Source organism: Pan paniscus, chromosome 18 (assembly GCF_029289425.2).
Source record: "Pan paniscus chromosome 18, NHGRI_mPanPan1-v2.0_pri, whole genome shotgun sequence".
Classification (NCBI taxonomy): domain Eukaryota; kingdom Metazoa; phylum Chordata; class Mammalia; order Primates; family Hominidae; genus Pan; species Pan paniscus.
The window spans coordinates 5879460-5903327 of NC_073267.2; the positions used below are offsets into that span (position 1 = coordinate 5879460).

At 45.6% G+C, this 23868-nt stretch overlaps 1 protein-coding gene and 1 pseudogene across 3 annotated transcripts in view; both read left to right on the forward strand.

The window, feature by feature from the left end:
* Nucleotides 1-23868, forward strand: part of RBFOX1 (RNA binding fox-1 homolog 1) — a 2479284-nt gene that overhangs the window by 112173 nt on the left and 2343243 nt on the right. The gene's annotated exons all lie outside the window — the stretch shown is intronic.
* Nucleotides 13986-15249, forward strand: LOC100968680 (nucleophosmin-like; annotated as a pseudogene).

Genomic DNA, 23868 nt, shown 5'->3' on the forward strand with positions numbered 1-23868 from the left:
TATATGAATGGCATAAGATTCAACTCAAGGTGTTATGAAGGTGACAAAAAATTTCATTGCGAACATTTGAGCCTTTCCTCTCTATGGAGACCGCATGCAATGTACTCAACGCCTGTGAGCTTAGGAATTGGTGAGAGCATTTAACTAGAGTGGTCAAGGGAGGAATTCAGGTTGGACCCTTGATATCGCTTAGCCCGAGGACTCCTTGTGAGTGACCCTGGTTATCTGTCTCGGATGTTTGCTTGAAGCTTTAGGCTCTAAGTCTCCATTCTTCTTCTTCTTAATTTTTGAGACAGAGTTTCACTCTTGTTGCCCAGGCTGGAGTACAATGGCACAATCTCGGCTCATTGCAACCTCTACCTCCTGGGTTCAAGCGATTTTCCTGTCTCAACCTTCCGAGTAGCTGGGATTACAGGTGCCCGCCACCACGCTCGGCTAATTTTTTTGTATTTTTAGTGGAGACAGGGTTTCACCATGTTGGCCAGCCTGGTCTTGAACTCCTGACCTCAGGTGATCCACCCGCCTCAGCCTCCCAAAGTGCTGGGATTACAGGGTTGAGCCACTGCGCCCAACCAGTCTCTATTCTTATTTTTGTACTTTTCCCCAGTATGGTCTGTTTGATCTTTTTCAATTTATTTATTCAGCGGATGCTGCTTCCCTCTCATGTGCTCCTCCGAATGCTGTCTGCCTCCTGCGCTTGTCCACCCTGGGAGTGGCTGGGAGATGCTATGAACTCTTGTCCCCCAAGCTGAGCAGCTATATCCAACTTTAAAAAGGTTCACATACATTTAACCTGTAACCCAGCAATTGCATTCCTAGGTATCTTTACTCTCAACTTTTTGTCTAAAATAATTTCAAACCTGCAGAAAAGTTGCAGACATCTACAATGAACACCCTATCTACCCTTCACCGGTTGTCAAACATTTTCTTTCGTTGGCTTTTTCTTGCACTCTCTGTCTCTTTATGCACACAGGCTCACATTTTATTGAACCCATTTGAGAGTCAGTAGCAGACATTACATTTCACCCTGAACGTTTGATCACGTATGGCCTAAGATCAAACACATTCTCTTACATGACCAAAATGTAATGAGCACACTCAAGAAATTTAATGATAATAAAATACTCTTCGGTGATCACGGTGGCTCATACTTGTAATTCCAGCTTTTGGGAGGCCAAGGTGGGGGGATTGCTTGAGCCCAGGAGTTTAAAATCAGCCTGGGCAACATGGCAGAAACCTGTCCCTACAAAAAATATAAAAATTAGCCAGGCATGGTGGCATGCACCTGTAGTCCCAGCTAGTCAGAAGGCTGAGGCAAGAGGATTATCTGAGCCTGGGAGATTGAGGCTGCAGTGAGCTATGATTGTGCCACTGTGCTCCAGCCTGGGTGATGAAATGAGAACCTGTTGTAGAAACAAAAATATCCTTACTTGATACATACTTCGTAGTCAAATTCCCCAGTTTTTCTGATACTATTGTTTATGGCTTAAAAAGAAATCCAGTGTTGAGAGATAAAACATTGCATTTAGGTTTCACATTTTTAAAGACTTCTTTGCTCATGCTGGGTGTGGTGGTGCATGCCTGTAATCCCAGCACTTTGGGAAGCCGAGGTGGGTGGATCACCTGAGGTTAGGAGTTCAAGATCAGCCTGGCCAACATGGTGAAATCCCACCTCTACTAAAAATACAAAAATTAGCCAGGTGTGGTGGCACATGCCTGTAATCCCAGCTATTCAGGAGGCTGAGGCAGGAGTATTGCTTGAGCCCGGGAGGCGGAGGTTGCAGTGAGGCAAGATCATGCCACTGCACTCCAGCCTGGGCAACAGAGTAGTGTCTGAAAAAAAAAGACTTCTTTACTATGGAGGAGTTCCCCAGCCTTCCCCTCTTCCTCTGCCCCTCTGTGTGTGTGTGTGTGTGTGTTAGGACATTGGCATTTTTAAACAGTCCAGTTCAGATATTTGGTGGCATATCCCATTTGCAAATGCAGGATGGATTTATGTGACTGTCGCAGCCTGGTAGATTCTGGTGAGGTCGTTTTGGCAGGAGGACTACATAAGTCCTCCTTGGTGCATCACATCAAGAGGTAGATGATGTCATTGGTGGTATTAAGGGAGACATATTTTAAAGTCACTTTGATGAGAAGAGTCACTTCCAGCTTGAAACCTAGGCTGAAAACTAATTTCCCATTGAGGAAAAAAAAAAAAAACAAACCTCGCCATGCCCTGTGAGACACTGCCGAGTGCTCCCTTAGGACGTCTCAGGGGCTACTGTGCGCTTGCTCACGTCCGGTCTCCTGTGGGGTCCACAAGATGCTGGGATACGGAGATCAACAAGACATGGCCTTTGCTCTCAGAGGGTCTTGCTGTATCTGGTGGGAGAAGCTTTGGAACACATCAGCCTAGGGCGGTGTGGTAAATGTTGAAACCAAGCAGGATGAACGGAGGGGCCACTAGCTCAGCTGGAGAAGGCTGGGATGACTTACCGGAGGAGGAGACATTTGGAATACTTACAATTCCTTTCCAGAAAGGCTGCTGGGAGGCCAGTCTCCACCGGCCCCTTACCTGTGAGAGTTAGGATCCCCTCCTCCATCTGAGCTCAAGTCCTGGAACATTTTCCTTGTCTCCTTGAGCCAGGCAGGTGCACTTGCGGGAGCTGTTCCTGTCGGCCTTGGCTGATGTCTCCTGAGCACTAGTGGGTGAGTCTCTCTGGTCTTTCTGTGTCTGTGTCTCTTTTTCTTGAAGAGAACTGTATTGGATGGACCACTTTTTTTTTTCTCTATTCACTGTCTTTCAGTGTCTCCTTGTCAATCTGTAGTCTGACCCAATATTCCTGAAAGACAGACCGACTTGAATTACAACCCAGACTGCACCACCTATGGGCCTTGTGACCTTAGGCAAGTCACTTGATCTTGCCAAGCCCCGGTTTTCTTCTGTGTAATGGAGTTATCATTGTGCCTCCCCCAACAGGGCTGCTTGGGGGTTAAATGAGGTGGTGCCCGCAATGTGGGGCCCAGCAGAGAAGGAGATCAATACATTCTAGCTATTAGGATTTTTCTCTTTAATCTTAAGCCGCTTTTCCAGGCCTTGTGCTCTGCACAGAGTGCTCTCTGCCCAGCTCCTTTATTCCAACCCTCTCTTTGTGTAGGGCAGCTCTTTTCTTTCTAGAGCATGCTGTCTTAAGTGTGGTCCTTCTCATAGGATAAACGTTCAGGCAGCATTATTCATTTTGAAGGTACCAGGGGAGGCTGGAGGGAGTGGAGACACCACTTGCATCTCAGGGGAGTTTCTGAGACTCCTGATGGCAGCAGCCACTTGTCACCATGTGCCAGGCAGCTGTGGAGGGCGTTGGCTTGGTTCCAGTGGCCTTCTTGGAGAGGTCTTATCTGCTCAGCTAAGGGTGCCTGAGGGTGGTTAAGGGTCCCGTGGCTTGGTTTGTAATCAGCAGAGGTTGGAAGGGGTGAAGGGATGTGTATGTGTATATGAGAGGGAGAGAGAGAGGGACACAGCTATAGAGAAGGGGACAGACAGAGAAGAGGGAGAGAGAGAGAAAGAGAGGAATAAGAGAGAATAAAAGAGAGAGATGGAGGGATTCAATACTAGGGTCATCTTAGCTCAGAAGAGGTGTGTCCTTCTTGGCTTTGACTGTGTTGAATTTTGGAGAAATGGAGCTTCTGTGAGTTTCCCAAACTTGCATCATTCTGTGCACTAGTTCAGGCCCCAGCAGGAAACGGCAGATGGCACACTCAGAGCAGGATAGTTCAAGGAAGGTTTCACAACTGAACGCAGGTGTGGCAGGACGCAGGGAATATGGGCCAGGAGAGATGAGGAAGGAGCAGTTCGTGGATTCCTGGAGGACACGTGTATGTGCCATCCCTCTGTCTGCATCGTGAAGCCTGAGGACAAGGAGGCCTCTTGATGTAAGGTGTCAAAGTTAATGTCTGGGTCAGGAGGCACCTTTGCCGGCTCAAGGCCTGGGGCCTGAGGTCAGCTGAAGCTGGGTTTAAAAATGGAGACTGGTCAGCTTCAAAGAGAGGTTAATGACGTTTTATTTATAGACAGAGACTTCTTCCTTGATGTAATTAGGAAGACAGAAAGAGCGTTAGAAGGGGACTGTAGTGGGTTGAGGAACGTCTCCTCCAAAATAGGTCCAAGTCCTAACCGCCGGTAACTGTGAATGTGACCTTATTTGGAAATAGGGTCTTTACAGATATAATAAAGAGTCACAGGATGAGATGGTCCTGGATTTAGGGTAAGCCCTAATCCAACGTCTAGTGTCCTTAAAAGAAGGAAAGAGGCTGGGTGCAATGCCTTATGCATGTAATCCCAGCCCTTTCGGAGGCCGAGGCAGGTGAATCGCCTGAGGCTGGGAGTTTGAGACCAGCCTGGCCAACATGGCTAAACCCCGTATCTACAAAAAATACAAAAATGAGCTGGGCATGGTGGCCCGTGCCTGTAATCTCAGCTACTCAGGAGGCTGTGACATGAGAATTGCTTTAACCCGGGAGGCGGAGGTTGCAGTGAGCCAAGATCACACCACCGCACTCCACCCTGGGTGACAGAGCGAAACTCATTCTCAAGTAAAAATAAAGGAAGACGTGAGGCACAGACAGGCACAGAGGGGAAGGCCGTGTGCAGGTGGATGCAGAGACTGGAGCGACGCATCTGACAGCCAAGGGGTGGCAAGGATTTTTGGCAGCCACTAGGAGCCAGGAGGGAGGCGTGGAATGGATGCTCCCTCAGAGCCTCCAGAAGGAATCATCCGTGATGACACCTTGACTTTGAACTTCTAGGCTACAGAACTGTGAGCCGACACATTTCTGTTGTTTTAAGTCACCGCATTTGTGGTAACTAGTAATGACAGCCCTAGGAAACTCTATAGGGAGTAAACTTTCTTCGTGAGTCGATAATGTTTAGTGCTATGCCCACCTTTCCTTAAGGTCACCTTCTTCAAGTCGCCTTGAGGACCAGTGGTTGCCTGTGCCCTGCCCTGTGCTTTGGGGGAAAGGATAGACCGGATTGTCAGTTTTTTTCTAGGGCAAGATTTTATCTCTCTGTTGTGTCCTTAGTTTCTGGAATGGTGTCAGGCACAGGTTTACCATGAAAAACATACTTCTTGAATGAATGAGCGAACACCAAATGGAAATTAATAGTATCAGTCAAAGTTATGATGGGAAATGGCAAACAGTGAGTACTATGAGGTTAATTCAAAGATTGTGGCCTAGAATGACTTGGAAATCACTAGGCTTATTGAGGAGGAAATTAATTTATTTGACTGCTTTGATGTCTAGTTGACATCGTTGTTGTCATTGTCCTTATCTTTGTTGCTGATAGTAATACTATTGATAATGTTTATAATAACAATGATAGCTAATAGTCACTGGGTGCTTGCTTTGTTACCTGGCATTAGGCTAATTGCTTACATACATAGTTTCGTTGAAGCTTCAAAGGTACCCAGTGAAGTAGGTACTATTACTTATTTCCATCCAGTAGATAAGGAGATGGAGGCTTAGAGAGTTTAAACTACTTGCCCGTGATGACACAGTTCGACAGCAGTAGAGTTAGGAGTGGTGCTGCTCTTAACTGGCAAAATGTGTAATCTCATGAGCATTTGTTGAGTGCACCTCTTGGGCTCACTGCTCAAGCCCTTCCCTGGGAACTGTACCTCTCACCCATTGCCACATGATGTAGCAGTGGGGTTGCCACAGCCATGTCTGTTCTACTGGGGCATGCTCCTTGGCCATAGCTGATTGGCTTATGGCTGAACCAGTCAGAGACCTGTAATCAAATATGGCCCAATCAGAGACTTCTCCCAGGAATATGGACTTGGAACTGAGAAAAAGAACCACCTCTTGCTCTGGGGTGTAAATGCAGGTGCAGAGGATAGCCATGGTTTCTGCGTTGTTCACAAGAGAACAGAACAACGCAGTCTACAGGGAGAGAGGAGACTGAGTCCCACAGAGAAGAGCCACACAGAGAAGACTTCAGGATTCCCCAACAGAATGGATCTCAAAGGTTAATGTGCATAGGAATCAGCTGGGATCTTGTGAAAATGTAGATTCAGATTCAGCAGGTCCAGGTAGGGCGTGTGATTCTAAACTTGTAACAAACTCCCAGGTGATGCTGATGCTTCTGGCTCATGAACCACACCCCAGGCTCTGGTTTCAGCAGAGTCTTAAGGCCTGGCTGTGTCCCTGTCCTTGGAATTCGTCAGGAGAGGACACAACTGTTCTCTTAGTCAGAATCTCCCCCTTTGCTTAAGACATCACAGGGAATTTCTGTTTCTTACAACCAATCTGTTGCTTATTTATCTGTGTGTATTTTTTATGTGTTCCTTAAATGCTGTTTGAAATCCTCCATGGAATGAGATGAAATGTAAACCAGATAAAAATGACGATTAGGAATACTAATAGTGAGTTTGGAGTACATTAAAAATTGCTGGGGGACTTTATTAGTTTCCTAGAGTTGCTGTAGCAAAGTACCACAGACTGGGTGGCTTAAATGACACAACTTTATTTTCACATTGTTCAGGAGGCTTAGACTCCGAGACCGAGATGTCGGCAGTATGGGTTCCACTGGAGGGCTGTGGGAAATCATCTGTTCCATATCTTTCTCCTTGCTCCTGGTGGTTTGCTGGCAACCTTTGGCTTGCCGTTCCTTGGGTTATAGATGCATCACCCTGACCTCTGCCTTCACATTAGCTAGGCCTTCTCCCTGTGTGAGTGTCTGTGTCCAAGCTTCCCCTTTTTATAAGGACATAGTTTTATGGGATTAGGGCCCATTTTGTTCCAGTATGATCTACTGTAAACTTTTTACGCCTGCATATTTTCAAATAAATCACACTCTGAGGTATTAGGGGTTAAGACTTTAACACATGCATTTAAAATTTTTTAAAAGTTATTTTTAAATTAAAATGTTGTGGGTACATAGAGGTGTACATATGTATGGGTTACATGAGATGTTTTGGTACAGGCATGCAATGTGTAATAATCACATCATGTAAAATCCCCTCAAACATTTATCCTTTGTGTTGCAAACTTAAAAATGCACCTGTAATCCCAGCAGTTTGGGAGGCCAAAGCAGGTGGATCACCTGAGGTCAGGAGTTTGAGACCAGCTTGAATAACATGGAGAAACCCTGTCTCTACTAAAAATACAAAATTAGCCGGGCGTGGTGGCGCATGCATGCCTATAATCCCAGCTACTGGGGAGGCTGAGGCAGGAGAATCACTTGAACCTGGGAGGCAAAGGTTGCGGTGAGCCGAGATCGCGCCATTGCACTCTAGCCTGTGTGACAAGAGCAAAACTCCATCTCAAAAAAAAGAAAAAAAGTGCAATTCAGTCATATTGACTATAGTCACCTCATTGTGTTATCAAATACTGCATCTTATTCATCCTTTGTATGTGTTTTGATACCCATTATTCCTCCCCACCTCTCCCTCGACCCTCCATTACCCTTCCTAGCCTCTGGTGGCCATCCTTCTACTCTCTGTTTCCATGAGTTCAATTGTTTTGATGTTTATATCCCAGAAATTAGTGAGAACATGTGATGTTTGTGTTTCTGTGCCTGGCTTATTTCACTTAGCATAGTGACCTCCAGTTTCATCCACATTTTTGCAAATGTCAGGACCTCATTCTTTTTTGATGGTGGCATAGTTTTCTGTTATGTATAAGTACCACATTTTCTTTATCCATTCATCTGTTGATGGACAGTTAGGTTGCTTTCAAATTTTGGCTATTGGGAACAGTGCTGTACCTGGCATGGGAGTGCAGAAATCTCCTTGATATACTGGTCTCCTTCCTTTTGTGTGTATACCCAGCAATGGGATTGCTGGATCATATGGTAGCTCCACTTTTAGTTTTCTGAGGAGCCTACAGACTGTTCCCCTCAGTGGTTTTCTAATTTACATTCCCACCAACAGTGTACACGAGTTCCTTTTCTCCACATTTTTGCCAGCATTTGTTCATGCCTGTCTTTTGGATAAAAGTGATTTTAACTGGGGTGCGATGACATCTCACTGTAGTCTGGATTTGCATTCTCTGATGGTCAGGGATGTTGAGCATCTTTTCATATGCTTGTTTGTCATTTTTAGGTCTGCTTTTGAGATATGTCTATTCAAATCTTTTGCCTATTTTTTCGATCAGATTGTTAGACTTTTTCTATTGAGTCGTTTGAGCTTCTTTGCTGATCATTTCCTCTGCTGTGCAGAAGCTTTTTAACTTGATGTGATCCCATTTGTCCATTTTTGCTTTGGTTGCCTTTCATATGAATTTTCGGGGAGTCATAGTTTAGCATTTAACAGGGAACTGTGGTTAATGGTTTCCTCTCTGGTCCTCCGCTTTCTCACTCATAAAATGGGGATGCTGAAGTGCGTGATCTCTATGGGACTTGCCGATTCTCACATTTAACATCTCTTGATTATGTTTTTTCTCTGTCCTCACCTCAGAATGTTTGTTCCAGAGCGAAAACAATCCAAAACATAAATTTACATTGGAGGTTAGTAAGATGTCTTCTCATGAGCATTTGCTTGTTCAGAGAACCCTGCAAAGGTTGGGTAGTCACTGTCTTGCGGAATAAATCACTGTCCTGTTCCTTTGAGGACAGAGACAGTTCTGGATGTTGCTCCATAGGCTCCTGATCATCCCACATCTGCAGCCGCCTACTCCATCCGTGGACACGCAGGCCCGGGCAGAGTTCTGCCTGGCTAGCTCTGTGTGCTGCTGACATGTTGTGGGAAGGCTGGAGGGCGAGGGATAATTAGAGGATAGGCATCCTCCTGAGATCAGCTCTAGAGACTCCAGGGCCCTTCTGCTGAGGGAGTATATCAGCGCCAGGCAGCTCTGCCTATTTTCTGTGTTCTGCTTCTTGAAACTGAATGTGCACGTGGTTTCCTGTGGGAGAAAAGGTGCCAGGCTGGCTGGCTTGCCGGGAGGCTTCCTGTGGGTCACATGCATCACCTACATGCACAGGTAATGGGAGAGAGTGCACCTTCCCGTTATACCAGTATCAGCTACCTGGGCTGAGTCTAATGCATTGAGTGAATTGATACTTTAAGGGAAAGATCTGGATGTGTATCCACTCTCCCTGAGTGAGGGGGTATAAATTAGACTCTTTGGTTGCAAGCGACAGAAGCTGCTGTGACTAATGTGAGGAAGAAGAGGGCTTATTGTAAGGACGGAGGGAAACTGGCAGGGTTGAAGGGAAGGCTAGAGATCTCGACAGCTGCAGAAATGTCAACAGCTGAAACTGTCTTTTCAGGACTACTGATGGATTCAATGAAAACGTACAAAAATTTCTTCCATCTTTGCCTCTTTCCTGCCCAGTTTTGGGGAGAGTATGACTGGCTGATCTTATAGCACGAACCTGCTTTCCTAGCAGCACAAGCACATCAAGAGGGAGATCTAGTGGGAGAAGCCTCCAGTGCCCATGGCTTCTGCGGTGAGGAGGTGTGTAACCCTGATTGATAACCATACCAAGGCTTCATACGATGCAGGGAGAGACAGTGTCAACTCTACAAATGCTAATAGACAACAGAGAGTGCTTACTTGGTATGGAACACTGTATATTCATGATCTGATTTAATCTCTGCAATAATCCTGTGGTTCTATTGTCTTTTCAGTTTACAGATGTAAAAGGCAAAGCTGGGATTTGAACCCAAGTTTATCTGGGTCCAGTGCCATTGGTCTTAATGGTGATATGGTTCTGTCTTCCACTGCTGCCAATTTGCCCAACAAGGTGAAAGGAGGAGCTGTAAACATGGGTATAGTTGCTGTCCAAGGATCCCCGCAGTTCTTGGCCCCAGAAATAGGTTAAGAAGTGGGCCAACTAGGTAGTTACCCAGAGGTCCAGGTTATAAGAAGTGCTAAAACAGCACCGGAGATATCACTAGAAGGATAAAGCTTTGTTTTTTTGACCATTTTATTTCTCTTGTAAAAGAAACTCTCAGTGACTGTAAAGAAAAATATGTTGATAAACTACTCAGGGTGTGGCAAGATTAGCTGCATAATTTACAGGGCCCAGTAAAATATAAAATTGTGAGGCCACTTGTTAAAAAGTTAAGAATTTCAAGACAGTGACAGCAGAACATTGAGTGTGGGGCCTTGTGTGATTGCAAACGTTGCAAGCCCATAAAGCTGGCCCTGGGGTTGGAATGAAGGTAGATGGTTGCCGAGCAGTCAACTGAGAAAAACAATTCCAGGTACCTGCAAGGCTCCTCCACTTTGTGCCAAGTTGTATTCTTGCTCAGGCCACCCAGCTGTCTCAGGTGAGCCTGCCTGGTTTTCACACACAGCAAGAAAAGTTAGTGGGAGACATAGAGAAAGTACTTCTGAGGCTAGTCTATGGGCCTCTTTATAGCCTGCTGCTCACAGGTAATGACAAAAATCATCTTTATGTTCTGAGAATGGTTTGGACAGCAGGCAGATAATGCTCAAATAGCATTTCATTAACAGAGCTAAAAACCACCACAATTAATATCTGAATTGATTTTGAGATATTAATTGTGCCAACTGCATTGCATAAGTTATGTTTTTATTTAAATTGTAGTAAGAACATTTAACTTAATATTTAACATGAGATCTGTCATCTCAACAAATGTTTAAGTGCATAATACAGTATTGTAATCTACAGGCATAATATTGTGCAGCAGATCTCTAGAACTTACTCAACTTGTGTCACTGAAACTTTTTTTGTTTTTGAGATGGAGTCTCGCTCTGTCCCCAGGCTGGAGTGCAGTGGCACGATCTCAGCTCGCTGCAACCTCCGCCTCCTGGGTTTAAGTGATTCTCTTGCCTCAGCCTCCCGAGTGTCTGGGACTACAGGTGCACGCCACCACACCCATTTGGTTTTTGTATTCTTTATTTTTTTGAGACAGAGTTTCGCTCTTGTTGCCCAGGCTGGAGTGCAACGGCGCGATCTTGGCTCACCGCAACCTCTGCCTCCTGGGTTCAAGCGATTCTCCTGCCTCAGTCTCCTGAGTAGCTGGGATTACAGGCATGTGCCAACACACCTGGCTAATTTTGTATTTTTAGTAGAGACGGGGTTTCTCCATGTTGGTCAGGCTGGTCTTGAACTCCCGACCTTAGGTGATCCAACCATCTTGGCCTCCCAAAGTGCTGGGATTGCAGGCGTGAGCCACCGTACCAGGCCACATCACTGAAACTTTATACCCATTGAATAGCAACTCCCCACCCTCTCCGCTCAGCCCCTGGCAACCACCATTTTGCTGTGTTTCTGTGTGTTTGACTGTTTGAGAGTCATCCTGTAAGTGGAATCATATAGCATTTGTCTTTGTGTAACTGGCTTATTTTACTTAGCATAATGTCTCCCCATATTGTCAAATGTGGCAGGATTTCCTTCTTTTTTCAAGCTAAATAATGTTCCACTGTATGAATATACCATGCTTCCTTATCCATTTATCCATCAATGCACATTTAGGTTGTTTTTATACCTTGGCTATTGTGTATAATGCTGTAGTAAACATGGGAGTGCAAATATCTCTTTGAGATGATGATTTTAATTCTTTTTTTTTTTTTTTTTTTTTGAGATGGAGTATCTCTGTGTCACCTAGGCTGGAGTGCAGTGGTGTGATCTCGGCTCACTGCAACCTCCACCTCCTGGGTTCAAACGAGTCTCCTGCTTCAGCCTCCTGAGTAGCTGGGACTACAGGCATGTGCCACAGCGCCTGGCTATTTTTTTTTTTTTTTTTGTATTTTTAGTAGAGACAGGATTTCGCCATGTTGGCAAGGCTGGTCTTGAACTCCTGGCCTCATGTGATCCACCTTCCTTGGTCTCCCAAAGTGGTGGGATTACAGGCATAAGCCACCGTGTCCAGCCTATTTTGGATAAATATTTGGAAGTGGGATTGCAGATCATATGGTAGTTCTACTTTTAACTTTTTGAGGAAACTGCATACTATTTTCCTTGTTTAATTTTATCCTCCTTCTCTAGCTTCAGTTGCAGGAGGCTTATTTCATTTTCTCAAAAGTCCCGTGGGCTTCAGGACTTCCAGGCAGGCTCTTCTCTCTGGAACAAGCTTTCTTTCTCCCCCTGATTGGGGAAGTCCTCATCCCCAGGGCTCAGTTGACCTGACTTTTCCCAACACCTCAGACTAGGTAGGTAGCACCTTGTACTAATGAATCATGACCCTTCTTGCACACTTTGGAAATTGCTTGTGAAATTATTTGCTTGTCTGTCTCCTACACCCCCAAGTCAGTGTCCTTGGGATGGGGACTATGTGTCTGTCTTATTCACTGTTGTATTACCAGGGCCAGAAGGGTCAGAGAGATCTCTCTTGAGCTTCCTGGGGTTCCCAGCATCTTTCATTTCTTGAGTGCGTGGCTGTTCCTGTCTATTCATTTTTCTGCCAAGGCATTTGCCCTGGTGGACGACCAGTGCTGACTGAGCTCTCCCCTGGAACCACAACGCCAGTTGGTCTCTGTTTTGCCATCTAGTCAGATCCTTCATCCAGTGTGTGCAATCAGTTTCCAAGAGAAGGAAAAACCAACCTAGAGTTAATAGTTACTCCTTCTCTCCCTCAGCGATTCCCCGACTCTGGATATCAGAAGCAGAAACTGGCAGCCAGGTCCCCTTAATTAGGAAGGTGTCAAAGGAGGTTTTGAAACAAAAAAGTCAGTATACAGGTTGCCAATTGCTTTATTAATTTTTAAGTTTCCTTCACATTTAGGAACAACTTCTCCTAGAAGTTCCAGCCAAGTGCTAAGTTTTAACTTGGATGTGTGCTGGTTTGAGACGTGAATGCACCAACAGTCCCCCAGGGGTGCACAGAAGGCGCATAGAGTCCCTGGCTAGGCTTTCTTCATTCTCTCTCTTGATGACTTCAAAGCTGTTGTGCAGCTGTCACTCATTTTCTAGGAAAACAAGCCAGTTGCCAATCGACTTGGCAATACCTAAGAAATATTCCGGTTCCAATTACAGGCTGCCAATGGCAAGTACAGCCTCAGCCAAGAGGAACTACTTCCTTGGTTCCCGATGCAAGGGATCTGGCAATAGGGACATCCTTCTATGTTTGTAGAAAAGATTTTTCTCTTTGTGATGATAGTTACTCCATTCTCTATCTAAAAATCTCTCCCTAATGAATTTTTTACATTCTGCTTTTTGGAACCCATTCCTTTATGCCAAGCACTTGTGCTCTACACGCATCTCTGAAAACTCTGGGTACCTGCTTCTCTTTAGGAAGCTCCAAACAGTGAATAGAACAAAGGTTGAGCTGGTTCTGTGGCAGACACCTCATCACATCCCTGTGAGGCAGGTGCTGCTTTAAAGATGGGGAGATGGGGACCAGCAATGGGGCTTGGCTTGTTGACATAATTAGCAAGGGCAGATTTGGGATTTGAACCCCATCTGTGAAACGCACCTGCTTGGGCTCCCTCCATGATGTCATGCTGGACAGTAGGGTCGCCTAAGAAGCTTAAAGGATGCTGAGGAGGAGGAAGCCTTGTCTAGGTTGCAGTGGTTTGGCTTCTTCAAGAAGCAAACTCTGAGACATGGATTTGAATGCAAGAGACTTATTTGAGGTACTCCCACAGGGAGGGAGTGGGGAAGAGATGAAGGGTCTTTCAATGACCTATGAATGCAAGAGACTTATTTGAGGTACTCCCACAGGGAGGAAGTGGGGAAGAGATGAAGGGTCTTTCAATGACCTACTTACTGCTGTGGGCAGCTGGCACCCAGGCCTGCTGGTGGACTCCGGAGGCTGGCCCAGAACATCCCTAAGTACCGCTTCCTGGAGGTCCGCCTGTTCCCATTTCCCACTGGTTGAGGGTCATTCTGGGAGGTGTCACACTGAATGCACAAAATTTAATGTTGATCAACTTGGAGTGTAGATTCTCTTGAAAAATGAGCAAACACATATGCAGCCACACATCTCCTCCCTGTCACACATCACCCAACACATAAAGTCTAAAGATCCTGGCATTAAGAAAAGTGTTACCGGCTAGGCACAGTGTCTCACACCTGTAGTCCCAGCACTTTGGGAGGCCAAGGTGGGAGGATCACATGAGGCCAGGAGTTTGAGACCAGCCTGGTCAACCTGGTGAAACCCTCATCTCTACTAAAAATACAAAAATTAGCTGGGCATGGTGGCATGTGCCTGTAGTCCCAGCTACTTGGGAGGCTGAGGCAGGAGAATCGCTTGCACCCAGGAGGTGGAGGTTGCAGTGAGCCGATATCGTGCACTGTACTCCAGCCTGGGTGACGGAGTAAGACCCTGTCTCAGTAAATAAGTAAAAAAAATAAAAAGAGCTTTCCCTGGTGTGATTCCGTCCTGCATGGCTGTTCTCTTGAGCAGTGGTCATTTATCTCTGTCCGCCTTCTCTCCCACCTAAGTGCATGCTGCCACCCAATGGAAGATTCAGTGGACATGGACATGAGCCCCCTGAGGCCCCAGAACTGTCTTTTCGGGTGTGAACTCAAGGCTGACAAAGATTATCACTTCAAGGTGGATAATGATGAAAAGGAGCACCAGTTATCTTTAAGAATGGTCAGTTTAGGGGCTGGTGCGAAGGATGAATTGTACATTGTGGAAGCAGAGGCAGTGAATTAGAAGGCAGTCCAATTAAAGTAACACTGGCAGCTTTGAAAATGTCTGTACAGCAACGGTTTCCCTTGGGGCTTTGAAATCATACCACCAGTGCTCTTACGGTTGAAGTGTGGTTCAGGGCAAGTGCATGCTAGTGGACAGCACTTTGTACCTATGGAGGAAGATGCAGAGTCAGAAGACGAAGACAAGGATATGAAACTCTTAAGTATATCCGGGAAGCAGGCTGCCCCTGGAGGTGGTAGCAAGGTTCCACAGAAAAAAGTAAAGCTTGCTGCCGATGAAGATGATGCTGGTCATGATGATTTTGATGATGATGAAGATGATGATGATGATTTTGATGATGATGATGATTTTGATAATGAGAAAACTGAAGAAAAGTACCAGTGAAGAAATCTATACGAGATACTCCAGCCAAAAATGCACACAAGTCAAATCAAAATGAAAAGACTCAGAACCATCATCAACACCAAGATCAAAAGGGCAAGAATCCTTCAAAAAACAGGAAAAAACTGCTAAAACACCGAAAGGACCTAGTTCTGTAGAAGATATTAGAGCAAAAATGCAAGGAAATATAGAAAAAGGTGATTCTTTTCCCAGAGAGGAAGTCAAGTTCATCAATTATGTGAAGAATTGCTTCTGGATGACTGACCAGGAGGCTATTCCAGATCTCTGGCAGTGGAGGAAGTCTCTTTAAGAAAATCATTTAAACAATTTGTTAAAAATTTTCCATCTTATTTCATTCCTGTAGCAGGTGATATCTGGCTGTCCTTTTTGTAATGCAGAGTGATAACTTTCCCTATCGTGTTTGATAAATGTGGTCCAGGTTTCATTGCCAAGAATGTGTTGTCCAAAATGCCTGTTTAGTTTTTAAAGATGGAGCTTCACCCTTTGCTTGGTTTTAAGTATGAATGGAATGTGATGACAGGACATAGTAATAGCAGTGGTCAGACATGGAAATGATGGGGAGACAAAAATATACATGTGAAATAAAACTCAGTATTTTAATAAAGTAGCACAGTTTCTATTGACTTAATAAAAACAAAGATGGTATGACATAGGTGATTTTCTCAATTTTTAAAATTTATTTTGCATGTCAGAAATGCATTTTAATTTTTATTTGAAAACAACTTAAATTTTTAGACAAATGATTTTGTGTATAAATTTGATCTGGTTTTTATACAGAGTATAATTATTTCCCTTTTAATCTTTCATGTGAAGGGCATTACAAGCCTAAAGGAAGATAGTTTCTGCACACAAGTGGGTATCTTATGTGTGCAGCATTAGAAATCAGTGATGCAGTTGCTCACTCTGCAACTCCTGACCTGCCCAGAACACAGGCTGAGCAGGTTCCCATGGCTGGAGGATTACTCCTAGGTAGAGAGACGCAGGTGCTTGAATAAGGGACCCACTGATGTGGGAGGGAACTGTCTCTCCAAGCTGCAGGTGACAGCCGAGTTGGCTGCAGGGGACGTGGGCTCTCACTGCATCTGCCATATGGGCAACAGGGAAGGAGGAGCCCAGAGTGGCACCATTACTGTCTTTGGAGTGTTAGGTTCTTACAAACCTTCCCCAGTGGATACTATTACTTCATTATCTTACTGGTACTGGGCGTAACAGCAACTCTAGCTAACATTTATTAAATGCCTGCTCTGTGCCAAGAATTGTGCTCAATACTTTATATGCATGATTTTACTTAATCTTCATAACTGCCCTAAGAGGTAGAGGCCATTATAATCTTGAGATTGAAAATGAGACAGGGCACATGGAGGGGAGATGCCTTGCTCATGGTCCCACATCCAGAAAGTAACACAGTAGACTCTTAAACCTGGGTCTGTCTGTCTGTTTGCTGGAGTTAACCTCCAGCAAGTGGAGGTTCTGTATTTGCTCTTTGAATGACAGGACTCTGGACGTTAAGAAGATCCACACCTCATGCACTTGACCTTGGGTTGTGAGGAGTTTCCCGTTCCTTATTCCAATGAGATGTTATGGGTTCCACGGGGGTTCTTCTTAAGCAAGGAGGATCATTAAGTAGCAAGGTGGCCATAGTTGGAGAGACCCACATGAGCTCTAACCAGTCACAAATCAGTTCAGGCCATTAGATTTGTCATAAATGTATGATGAATGGTAATTCCCTGATGTCATATCCAACCTCTGGGAGCTATCTGTTTGAATGATGTCAATGCATAATATTTGAAGCTGCTCATGTGGTTATCTTGAATCATTGGAGAAGCATGAGGCTTGAACAGATTTCTTAATAACTTTTTTTTACGCTTGCGACTGCATTTTCATCTCTAGGTTTTGTTCCTGTACAATGAAAACCTCCCAGTTCTTTTTCCTGGGCTACTGCAATATTATTGTTGATGAGAATTGCTCTGCAATGTCGGGGCACCTAACCAATGTGGGTTTTCGTCTCCCACCCTCCCACTTCCTTGTTTTTCTTCAGTAAAGAATAATAAGGAAAATAGCCTACCTTTACAGCAAGAGAAAATAACATCTATTTAGAGGAACTTGAGATGAAAGTATGTTTCCTTCATATTGGGTAACCTAATTCTGCAACTCTTGCTTAGCTTTTATTTCCAATGATTTAACAAGCTGCACTACACGGTTTCTTAAACTCTTGCCCTTATGCACATTTCTGAGCTCTTTAAGAAACAAAAGCTCAGAGGCCATCCTTTAAAAAAAATTCTGGCCTTTCAGGGGGGCAGGAGGGGCTGGCCCTTAGTGACATGGTTTCATGGTGACCTCTCTAAGCAGGGGGTCTCAGCGTTGATTTTTTCCCTTTACCTCCAATCCAGGGTCTTCTGGGGTCTCCTTGTTTATTGTGAGACCTCCAAGCATGGCTGGCTCTTGTCAAGAGAGGCCACCCTCTGGCAGTGCATTCCACTTTTTATGTGATATGAGTTAGGTTTTCTGTGGGTCTCTCTCCTCAATTCTCACTATTCTAACTTTAGCTCACGTTCTTGGTATTATTTTCAAAAGCATTGAAGAAATGAAGACCGCAGTGGTTTTTGTTTGTTTGTTTTGAGACGAGTCTTGCTCTGTTGCCCAGGCTGGAGTGCAGTGGCGCCATCTTGGTTCACTGCAGCTTCTGTCCCCTGGGTTCAAGCAGTTCTCCTGTCTCAGCCTCACAAGTAGCTAGGATTACAAACATGTGCCACCATGCCTGGCTAATTTTTGTATTTTTAGTAGAGACTGGGTTTTATCATGTTGGCCAGGCTGGTCTTGAACTCCTGACCTCAAGTGATCCACCCACCTTGGTCTCCCAAAGTGCTGAGATTACAGGTATAAGCCACCGTGCCTGGCCCATAGTCTTTTAAAATGTAAAATGAGCAACATTTCTACCTGTCCGTTAGCCGTCTTTATCCTCGTGATGTCTCTAAGGCCCTTGGAATAGCCAGGGACCAGCAGTGACAGACATAGTCGTCTCCCAGTCACTGGCATTTGCAAAAGACCTGCTCGGTACCAGGCACTGCACTTAGATGCTTTCAGGCATCACCTCATTTAATGCTGAGGACGTTCTCTGTGGTACCTGCTGCTATCCTCCCACTTTACAGTGAAGAAGCAGGCACAGGAGACCTCGGCATCATGCCCCACACGCTCCTGAGCAGCGGTCGAGCTGCCTCCTCTGCTATGCTAGGCAAACTTGCTTCTGGGCTGTTTATAAAAACTAAACGTATTTCCAAAGCACACCTGCTTTCAGAGGTGGGTCTCAGTCAGGATCCTTTGTGTGGTTGAAGCCACCCTTTCCCTTCCCTTATACCTCACCTGCTCTACTCATTAGGAAAGCAGGCCCTGCTTCTAGACGCTGTCATTTAAAATAATGAAATATATTAGGTTGGTGCAAAAGTAATTGCAGTTTTGTCATTACTTTTAGTGACAGAAACCGCAATTACTTTTGCACCAACCTATAGATGTCTGAGAATGTTAGGAAAGACAGCATGATGGGGTCATGGGGAGGCATCGCTTAGAGTGGTTTCCTGCCAGTACTGCCCTGGATGGAGACAAAGTTCCTCCTCTGAGCTTCCTTGTCTGCATCTATTCCATGTATTGAGCACCTACTATGTGCTGGGCACCATTCTCCATGATAGAATGCATCAGGGAACAAACTGTACAGAAATACCTGCTCTTGTGCATGTTCAGTCTCTTTTTGGAGTTGCAAAGCTCACTCCTGCCCACTCTGGAAACTTCTCTCCTGACACCCCACAGGCTACTTCTGCAGAACCCAATGGTGGGTCAGCTGTGTTCTTGGCATTGAAAGCACAACAGACTTGTAACAGACAAGCCCCCAAGCATGAGATCTAGACGGCATCTCCATGAGTTTTGTGTCCTCTTCCCTTCTTTAGACATTCAGCTGTTTGACTTCCTCCCTGGTGCCAGATGCTATGAGCTGTGGATGCTCTGAACCAGGATAGGACACTGTCTGGGGCAAAGATGGTTAATTGTTCCTCGATCCAGCCTCCTCCTCTTTTTTTTTTTTTTTTTGGCTTTTTACAAAATTATTATTATTATTTTATATAAGATAGCGTCTCACTTTGTCACCCAGGATGCCATGCAGCAGTGTAATCTCAGCTCAGCATAGCCTCTAATTCCTGGCCTGGAGTGATCCTCCTGCCTCAGCCTCCTAAGTAGCTGAGGCCGCAGGCACGTGCTACCACACTCAGCTATTTTTTTTTTTATGTTTTGTAGAGACAGAGTCTCTGTGTTGCCCAGGCTGATCTTTAACACCTAGACTCAAACTGTTCTCCCACCTTGGCCTCCCAGAGTGCTGGGATTATGGCTGTGAGCCAGCATGCCTGGCCTCTTCCTCTTCCTTTCCTTCTTATCAGCAGTTCCACCCACCATCCCCCAATTTTTAGCAGGCACATGACTCCCCAGGATCAAGACTATGTTTCCCTGTTGTTATGAACTGAGCAGTGTCCATTTCCCAAATTCACATGTTGAATCCCTAACCCGCAGGACCTCAGAATGTTTTTTAGATGGATTGTTGCTCTTTCGCCAGGCTGGAGTGCAGTGGCACGATCTTGGCTCACTGCAACCTCTGCCTCCCGGGTTCAGGCGATTCTCCTGCCTCAGCCTCCCAAGTAGCTGGGACTACAGGTGTGCGCCATCACGCCCGGCTAATTTTTGTATTTTTAGTAGAGATGAGGTTTCACCATATTGGTCAGGCTAGTCTCAAACTCCTGACCTCAGGTGATCCACCCACCTTGGCCTCCCACAGTACTGGGATTACAGGCGTGAGCCCCCTGTGCCCAGCCAGAATGTGGTTTTAAAGAGGGCATTAGGTTAAAATGAGGCCCTCAAGAAGGGCCCTCATCCAATCTGACTAGTGTTCTGATAAGAAGGGAAAATAGGGTACACAGAGCGATGCCAGGGATGCCGGAGAAGACCCTGGGAGGATACAGGGAGAAGAGAGGCACCTGCAAGTCCAGGAGAGTCCTCAAGAGAAACCCATCCTGCCAACGCTTTGATCTTGGACTTCCAGCCTCCAGGACTGTGCAAAACAAATCTCTGTTGTTTAAGCCACCCCACCTGTGACATTTTGTTATGGCAGCCCTAGCAGACTGCTGTATCTACCTCCGTTGTAATGAGTGCTTATGAACTGAATCCTCGTCTAGGAGGTGTGAGCCGGTGATGTGTACATTTCTGAGTGGTGCAGGGGCAATTCACACACTTCTCCTTTTCCCACATTTTGAGGGAATGAAGGCTTGGTAATCAGCCCTGCTGGCCATGTGGTGAGGGTGACCGGCATTTCCGGAGATGGTCCCTGGGCTGCACCTTGGCCCTGGGTTGCACCTTAGCCCTGGGCTGCAGATACTGATGCTCCCACCTGAGGGAGAAAGAAACTTCTCCTGTGTTTAATCCATGGTTACTTGGCCTCTGCAATGCCCTCCCGAGTAAACGGGAGGTTTCCGACCAGTAATCTTTCCTTCCTACCTTGAACCCAGCAGTGAGGCTTTTTTTCATGCCGCGTTTTAATGGATGAAGTGGCAAAGAGAGCTGTCCTCATAAGGGGGGAATCCTCTTTTAAGATGCTCGTGATTTTGTGAGAGCAAAAGGACTGGAGATATCCGTGCCGGCTTCAGATATTTCCTTTGCAGCCCAGTGGGTCTAACAAGCCCTAAGAGGAAGGATTGTGGAGGCATTCTTGAACTGCCTTTGAAGGGAGGTTAGGTCAAGATTTGATGGCTTAGGCGGGAGGCAGCCAAGGCCAGCTGGGATGTTGTTCTGTCTCGGAAGGGTTTCATGGGTTCACTGCAACAAATTGCAGAACCTGATCTCAGTCTTTGGTGAGTCCGTCCACATGGGTGAACTCAGTGAAACCCTCTTCAATACCCACCTCTTTCTCCCCCAATAAAGATGGTGGTGGGAGTGAGGTCTATGTATTGGGTGTGTGGATAGAACAGAGAAGATGGAAATGACCCAGTCTCAAACATGTACAATTTTTATTTGGTCATGAAAAATAAATAAGTAAATAAGAAGAAGAAGAGAAAAAGAAATGCTCAGTCTCCAAGACTCTGATTCCTCCATCTGTGGCACACAGGTTGGCCTACACTTCTGCTGGGAACGGGGGTGGTTTAGCCGTGGAGGTGATGCTGACTGCCCCTGTGGGGAGCAGGGCTCAGGTCTCTCTACTATCGTGGCAACTTCATCCAATCCTGTCAATCAGAACAGAATCGGCTTTGCAAGGAGCTGTTTTTTCCAAGGCTGCTGTATTTCTATGTGGTTGGTTTCCCCTGAGATTGAGATAAACTGTTATTAGTTTGATTGCAAATAAGGAGATTGGTAAATGAGAACATTGTTCATTCTGGGTCGCGTTGACCCGCACAATACCATCTCATGATCCTTTGAAATCAAAACACACTTGTGATCCTTTTTGAATCAAAACACACTCTGCATGTTAGCATGACTTCAGCTTCTCTTGGTCTTCTGAAGATGGGGAGAAGAGCTACCAGGTGAGGACCTTTCCAGACACAGGCTAGCTTCTGTCTCATCTTCTCCATCTAAACCTCTAAAGTCTTTCAGAATTTAAAGAAATAGCTTTCACATCTTGATATCACCTCTTCTCACTTCTGAAACTGGTGGGAACCCACAGAAGGCAGTGTGGAAAGGATGGAGTGGGGAGGAGGAGGATGTGGAATGGACTGGTGGGAACCCACAGGAGGCAGTGTGGAAAGGATGGAGTGGGGAGGAGGAGGATGTGGAATGGACTGGTGGGAACCCACAGGAGGCAGTGTGGAAAGGATGGAGTGGGGAGGAGGAGGATGTGGAATGGACTGGTGGGGGACCCACAGGAGGCAGTGTGGAAAGGATGGAGTGGGGAGGAGGAGGATGTGGAATGGATTTTCTCGGCAGAACCATGGCCCATTGAGACACACAGCTGCTGCAGCATTCCTTGTGGGAGCTTGTTTTTACGGCTTCTAGGTGTTGTATTACTGGGTCGGAAAGATATGGACCCCAATTTTAGAGAGATAGGGCCAGTGAGTGTGGTTTGGATTTATGTCCCCAACCAAATTTCATGTCGAATTGTAATCCCCGATGTTGGAGGAGGGACCCGGTGGGAGGTGACTGGATCATGGGATTTCCCTGGTGGATTTCCCCCTTGCTCTTCTTGTGATAATGAGTGAGTTCCCACATCTGGTTGTTGAAAAGTGTGTAGCACCTCTCCCTTCACTTTCTCTTCCTCCTCCTCTGCCCATGTAAGACGCACCTGCTCCCTCTTTGCCTTCCACCCCGATTGTAAGTTTCTTGAGGCCTCCTCAGCCATACTTCCTGCACAGCCTGCAGAACCGTGAGCCAGTTAAACGTCTTTTCTTTTTTTTTTTTTTTTTTTCAGATGGAGTCTCTCTCTGTCACCCAGGCTGGTGTGCAGTGGCGCGATCTCGGCTCACTGCGACTTTGCCTCCCGGGTTCAAGCTATTCTCCTGTCTCAGCCTCCCAAGCAGCTGGGATAACAGGTGCCGACCACCACACCCAGCTAATTTTTGCATTTTTTATAGAGATGGGGTTTCACCATACTGGCCAGGCTGGTCTCGAACTCCTGACCTCAAGTGATCCACCTGCCATGGCCTCCCAAAGTGTTGGGATTACAGGCATGAGCCACTGTGCCCAGCCAAACTTCTTTTCTTTATATGTTACCCAGTTTGAGACGGAGTCTTACTTTTGTCACCCAGGCCGGAGTGCAATGGTGCGATCTCGGCTCACTGCAACCTCCACCTTCTGTGTTCAAGGGATTCTCCTGCCTCAGCCTCCTGAGTAGCTGCGATTACAGGCATCTGCCATCATGTGCGGCTAATTTTTGTATTTTTAGTAGAGACAGGGTTTCACCATGTGGGCCAGGCTAGTCTTGAACTCCTGAGCTCAGGTGTTCCACCCACCTCGGCCTTCCAAAGTGCTGGAATTACAGGCGTGAGCCATTGCACCTGGCTCGTCAGTTTCAGGTAGTTATTTATAGCAATGCAAGAATGAACTAATAAAAGTGCTGTATGTGATATTGAGATAAAGAGACCTGGAAGTTTGGAGAAAGGAGATAGAGGCTCTCCCTGAGGAGATCAGGGAAGGCTTCCTGGAGGAGGTGGCCTTTGAGTTAGTCCTTAAATTTGCATGTATGGAGATTGTGGAGAGGAATTCCAGGAGGAGGGAGCCCTGTGAGAAAAGACATAAGAACAGAATAGGATGGAGTGTATATGGGAGCAGGCAGCAGTTTTATCTGGAAGAATCACAGGGAGTGGGAAGGGGAGAGTGGGGTGGAATTACAGATGGGCAGGGTCCGGCTAAGAGGGTTTTGAATGGTTGGGGGATGAGCTTGGACTTAATCCATTAGAGAGTCTTTGAACATGTTTTAACACAGAGGTGATCAGAGCTGGGTTTTAGAAGATGTGATTTATCTCTATGTGTTTTTTTTTTGAAGAATTGACTAAAAACATCAAAAGAAGACCACTATTTCATGATGTGTGAAAACGATATAATATTCACATTTCTGTGCCCATGAATGAAGTTTTGAATTCTATCAATAAAATGTTGATAGAAATTTGTTTTCTCTCTTATCATGTAAGTACCTGTATAATATACTCAGTTTTGCTACTTGGCCCACAAGGCTTAATGTGTTTACTATCCAGCCTTCTAAAGAAAATGTTTATAAATTCCTGGGATAGGTGAAAGGGAAGAGAGACTGGTCTGGAATTCCAGAGAGGCCACCATTGTGCCAGACACAGGCAGTAGTTCCTGATCTGTGTCCTGTGGTAGAAACAGATTTTAAATGGCCAAAAAAAAAAAAAAAAAAAAAAAAAAAAAATAGGTGTGCGGGTTTGTCAAA